This window comes from Belonocnema kinseyi, chromosome 10, assembly GCF_010883055.1.
Source record: "Belonocnema kinseyi isolate 2016_QV_RU_SX_M_011 chromosome 10, B_treatae_v1, whole genome shotgun sequence".
In the NCBI taxonomy this organism is placed as follows: domain Eukaryota; kingdom Metazoa; phylum Arthropoda; class Insecta; order Hymenoptera; family Cynipidae; genus Belonocnema; species Belonocnema kinseyi.
In genome coordinates this window covers 72224572-72230571 of record NC_046666.1, presented here as the reverse complement: position 1 = coordinate 72230571, position 6000 = coordinate 72224572, and the positions used below count along the sequence as shown (strand labels likewise).

Here is a 6000-nt window from a genome sequence, read left to right as displayed (position 1 = left end):
CGTATAAGCTCGAAGGCACTGTCTAGTAAAAAGTATATAATTGAATAGACATACATAAAATGTGGAAGAAAATTTTAAAAGGTGTTTGCCAGATGTATGTCAGCACAATATTAACACAGTAGTCTCTTATCTGCTGAAGTTCCAGAAGATAAGTCACAAATCAGTCGGAAGTAGTCGCCCGTAGAAACAACTTCCATAAAAATAGTATTATTTTTTTATTATTTTTCTCATCGACAAGTCTAACAATAATAGTTTATTTTGAAAGTGTAAATAATCGACTTTTTTAAGCCGTGTTATAATCGTACCATTCGAAGAGTATTTTACATTACCAGGGAAGATTTCTGACAGAAAAATGTTCTATTTTCATAGACAAAATATTATCGGAACCATTAAAAGACATCAGGAAAAAAATAGATTGGAAAATAAGACAGTTTCAAGTTTTTCAATTCAAATGGCTGTTTAATCACGTGTGTACTGTGTATACATATGGCGAAACACCTGGTCGTTTCTTATGACATTTTAGTTATTTAAATGTGTTTTTAAATGTAGTAAATGTCTTTTAAATGTGTTTTCGTGACTTTCAATGTTTTTAATATTTAAAATATTTGTAACTATTGCCTATAATACAATTTATTGTTAATTATTGTCTTTATTATTATTCAATATTTAAAAGTAATCAATCGCAAATTTTAATTAGAAAAAGTATGCTAATTTCATAGAATGAGCACCGCACACGTTTAGTATAGATTTGACTGAAAAATGGAAAATTATTATGAATTTTTCTATAAGATAAAACCTTCACAGAAAAAACAGAAGATAAAATTCACATCGATTTCCGATGAAAGATTCGCTGCAACAAAAATTAAATTCAAACTGAATTAATAGAACCTAATAAGAAAATCGAATTGTTCTTTGGCTGAAAGTTAATTCTTTTTAAGTGAAAAGTCTACTAATATATTCTTGGTTTACAATTCAAATCTTTTGGTACAAAATTCTAATATTTTGTTGAAAACTCAACTATTTTGTCAAAAAGTAATCTTTTTCGGTTGAAAATTCAACTACTTTATTTAAGTACTTTGTGAGAAATTCATTACTTTGGTTAAAGAGTAATTATTTTTGTAGAAAATTCGCTTTTTAGCTTTATAATTCCACAAATTAGTTAATTTTTTTTTAGAGGAAAACATCTATTTTACTTGAAAATTGGCGTTTTTGGTTTGAAAATTCATATATTTTTTAATTCAACTGTTCGTTTGAAAATTAATCTTCTGTGGTTAAAAATTTAAAAATTTAGTTTTAAAATATTTTGTTATTGTTGAAAAATAGTTGTTTTAACTGAAAATTTAACTATTCAATTTTTGGTGAAAAATTGATATTTTTAAAATAAAAATTCATGTCTTTTTTTATATTTTTCTTCGGAAATTAATCTTTTTGCTCGTTAATTAATCGTTGAAAATTTAACCTTTTTTTACAGAAAATTAAATTTTTTGTTGAAAATTCAACTTTTTTGTAAAAAAAATCGTCTTTTTGGATCAAACATTAATTTGATTGATTAGTTTTTTTTCTTGACTGAAAAATATTTCTTAGTTGAAAATTTAACTATTTTGTTAAAAATTCGTCTTTTTGGTTAAAAAATTTATCTTTCTAGGTTGAATATCTAGCTATTTGGTCGAAAATTCCACTTTAAAAAATGTTACTTTTCGGGTGAAAATTTATCTATTGTTTTCAAATGTATCTTTCTGGTTTGAAATTAAAATTAATTTAGATCCCTACATTATTTCTCGCTTTTAATGAAAAATCGCCCTATTTAGCCTGGTTTGAAAGCATTTTGGTCTATGAAGTCTGTATAAAGGATTATATACAATAAAAAATTAATATATTTTATAAAAATATTTTATTCTATCAAAGAAAATTTACATAAAATTTTGTTAATAAATAATAAATATTAAAAGTAGGATTTTTAAAGACATAAGGACACTCGATCTACATTTTCGACTGTTATTCTTTTAAACAATTTTTCACAAAGACCATAAGAATACCTCTTAAATTTTTATTTAAGTTAATTTATAACAATACGAATTTTCTTTAAAATTGGTATAATAATGAATTTTCAAATAGCGATGTGCCTGTAAAAGATCGTTCTTATGTATCAAACACTAATCACTACATAATACCACCAAAGAATAATTATCTATAGAATCATAATCTCTTACTTCACTGAGGAAGAATGGGTCATTTTCTATTGTTAAGGAAACTCATCAATGAAAAGGAAAAGTTAATCTCCTCGTTAATGATAAAACTCCAACTTTTTAAAAAATAATAAATATCGATCCTAACACTTTTCATGTATTAAAAAAATTAATTGAGATTATTTCTTTAAAAATGGCTTTCAACAGATTTTTAATCAAATATTAGTCTGTTTATACTTAAAAATGCCAATGACTTAATTGGAAATTCCCGGGTCAAGTTTGTTAGCTTGCATTTTGAATGAGCAAAAATGATGGACCTTGATTTTTAAGTAACGATACACAGCTTCATTATTTTATCTTTTATCGAGTCTTTTACTCCTATCATGTGATGGTGAAAAGTTCTTAAAAAAATTGTATTCTTATAATTCTGCTCATAAAAGTAAAAAATATTTTTTCACCTAGAAGACCATTGTAAGTTAAAAATTACATTTGGAAGAATTTCAAATGTTTTATTATATTACTGTGAAATAGTATATTTCTCTTTATTCCTTATTATATTTTCTCGGTTTGAAATTTGATTTTGAAATTGAGTGAATTAATTAGGACTATACTTATATCAAAGATATATCCACACTTATATCTACACAGTAACCGAAGTAGGTATATTTCATGATCGAAGAAAAAATGTAACATGTGTGCTTATGGCACTCGTCAAGTTTATATGCTTATTCTCGAAAAACGGATTTTTGAAGTTCTAACTTGAAAAAAGCCCCGGGGACCCGCTTTTAAACTTATATGACTAAATTTCGGTCTAAAATTCCGGGGAGTTGTCCGGCTATATACTCCTTTATATAACTCCATACCGGCCAGTGCCCTTTTCATGCGTACGCCCACATATAAGGTTAATTACTTCCGGAGGATACAAAATTAAAGTGAAATAATAGGATAAAAATGAATTCACGAGGCAAAATTCCCAGATCAACAAGCACGTGACTTTCACTAGTTGTTTCTGTGGTGTAGTGGTTATCACATCCGCCTAACACGCGGAAGGTCCCTGGTTCGATCCCGGGCGGAAACATTTTTTTGTCTTTTCTTTTTCATAGCAAATGCGATCTGGTGTCGTCCGAATGACAAACTCATGTCTTTCACTAATCGTTTCCGTGGTGTAGTGGTTATCACATCCGCCTAACACGCGGAAGGTCCCCGGTTCGATCCCGGGCGGAAACATTTTTTTGTCTTTTCTTTTTTATAGCAAGAGCGACCTGGTTTTGTCAGATCTACAAACTCATGACTCTCGCCCATCGACATATAGAAATGGACCAGTAACGCTTTGGGGAGAACTGAAATGGGCTTTAGAGAGAGAAAAAACATATGAGACGTAGACCTACCTTTATCTGTTTCAGGACTCTGTCAAGTGAATTGGTGGCCCCGGGTATTACCTAAATATTCTGTACGGTTAATTAAAAAAAAGATGAACAATACATAAGAAATTTGTCGTTATAATAAATTGAATTTTAAAGAAAATTCATGTAAAATAACCTGTTTCAGGTAGATTATTTTCAAAAACTTAGTAACCTTCAATTCTTCTTGAAATTGGTTTGAAAATGCTACAATAATAATCGTTTTGTGAGTTCAAAAAGAATGCAATAACTGTCAAAAAATTGAAAAATATTTCTATAATATTAAAAATAACCATTTGTATTGCATAGGTACAAAACTTCATATTTGGAGGTTTTGTTTTTGTTGTAACATTTTTTATTTTACTATATTCAATAACTTTACTTACGTATGAAAACATATCCTTATATAAACCTCTTGACAACGCCCACAAACTACACAGGCTGCCACCATGTTTTATATTTATTTGCAATAAATTATAATTAAATAAATTATAAATAAATCAATTCTGAAAAGTGCGATGAACGTCACATTATTGGGGCACTCGCGACACAAAGCACGGTCTTGTGCTGCGCCAAACTTCACCCAACGAAAATCTTCTCGACCAATCAGCTTTATCTAGAAAGAGATAGGTCTACGTCTCATATGTTTTTTCTCTCTCTAGAGCCTATTACCGTTTTCCCCACAGCATTACCGATCCATTTCTATATGTCGATGCTCTCACCAATAGTTTCCGTGGTGTAGTGGTTATCACGTCCGCCTCACACGTGGAAGGTCCCCGGTTCGATCCCGGGCGAAAACATTTTTTTGTTTTTTTAGTGTTTATTATAGAAAAGCATTATGTAGTCGGTATAGTTAGGATCTGAGGGCTCAGCACTATCCCAAATCCTGGAATTCGTGCAGATATGCTAATTAAGACCTAATTCTTTCGACATTTAATTGCAATTTGTAATAATGATTGGCACAGTTAAATCCGTTAAAAATAATAATCATAGGCGTGTTCGCAGGGACTTTTTGAGTCTAAAGCCCTAGATTTTTATGTGTTTACATAGCAACGCTATGATGAGCATTTTCCCCAGTGTTCTATTATTTACCCTCGAATTATACACATTAAACACATTTCAATAGAAACAATAAAGTCGTTTTACCTAATAGTAGATATTTGTGCTAGGCGTGTTCGTCGACGCACAGAAACCTGGCTGACTATATAATAGTTTTCAACTAAACCCTGAAAAACCAAAAAAATGTTTCCGCCCGGGATCGAACCGGGGACCTTCCGCGTGTTAGGCGGATGTGATAACCACTACACCACGGAAACGGTTGGTAAAAGTTATGAGTTTGTCAATCTGACCACAACAGATCGCTCTTGCTATAAAAAAGAAAAGACAAAAAAATGTTTCCGCCCGGGATCGAACCGGGGACCTTCCGCGTGTTAGGCGGATGTGATAACCACTACACCACGGAAACCATTGGTGAAAGTCATGAGTTTGTAGATCCTTTCGTTTTTCCTCATGAATTGATTTTTTGTTTTATTATTTTACTCAAATATTGTATCTTTATGAAGTAAAAACCTAATATAATTTATAGGTACAGTGTATTACATTCAAGTTAATTAATATTACAAATTTGTATGAATATGTTACTGCATCAATTTCAAATTTTAGAAGGAGAGAAGATAATAAAAAATCAGCAGAAATATACTATTTCAAATAATATAATAAGATATTTGAAATTATTTAAAGTTTAATATTTCACTTACAATGTTCTCATAGAGAAAACAATATTTTTGACTTTTATGAACAGCATTAATCGAATTAATTTTTTGTTTAAATGGGCACCATCACAGAATAGATTGGCATAAAAGATTCGATAAAAGATAAAAAGATGAAACTTTCAATCGTTACTTATAAATCAATGTTCTTCATTTTTTGCTCATTCAAAATTCCAGTGAAAAAACCGACCCAGATCAGACAAACTGTGTATACTTTAGTGTCTTCCCAATGTTCAAATTTACAATTAAGTCATTGACTTTGTAGAATAAACAGACTAATGGTTATTTAAAAGTCTGTTGAAAGTCAGTCTTTAATAAATGATTTCAGGTAATTTTTTAAATACAAGAGAAATGTTAGGATCGATATATTTTCTTAAAAAAGAAAAACGTTTGCGTTTTATCATTAACAAGGAGATTAAGTTTTCCTTTCATTGATGAGTTTCCTTAACAATAGAAAATGATCCATTCTTTCCTCAGTTCAGTAAAAGATTAGAATTCTATAGATAATTGTTCAGTTGATATTCAGATGTAACCAAAACGATCATTTGCCAGTTACAAGTCAACCGATGATCGTAATATGACTTCAAGTTGCTCGCTTAGTTGAATGTCAACCGCGTTTTGCATGTAAAATGATATTTTCACGTT

General features: G+C 29.9%; 5 non-coding genes across 5 annotated transcripts; 3 read left to right on the top strand and 2 right to left on the bottom strand.

The window, feature by feature from the left end:
• Positions 1-3191: 3191 nt before the first annotated feature.
• On the top strand, positions 3192-3264 carry Trnav-aac. The gene has a single exon. It is a non-coding gene; the product is annotated as a tRNA-Val (tRNA).
• Positions 3265-3340: 76 nt separating this feature from the next.
• Positions 3341-3413, top strand: Trnav-aac. Its single transcript has one exon. It is a non-coding gene; the product is annotated as a tRNA-Val (tRNA).
• Positions 3414-4313: 900 nt separating this feature from the next.
• On the top strand, positions 4314-4386 carry Trnav-cac. The gene has a single exon. It is a non-coding gene; the product is annotated as a tRNA-Val (tRNA).
• Positions 4387-4829: 443 nt separating this feature from the next.
• On the bottom strand, positions 4830-4902 carry Trnav-aac. Its single transcript has one exon. It is a non-coding gene; the product is annotated as a tRNA-Val (tRNA).
• A 76-nt stretch (positions 4903-4978) lies between these two features.
• On the bottom strand, positions 4979-5051 carry Trnav-aac. The gene has a single exon. It is a non-coding gene; the product is annotated as a tRNA-Val (tRNA).
• Between the last annotated feature and the right edge of the window lie 949 nt (positions 5052-6000).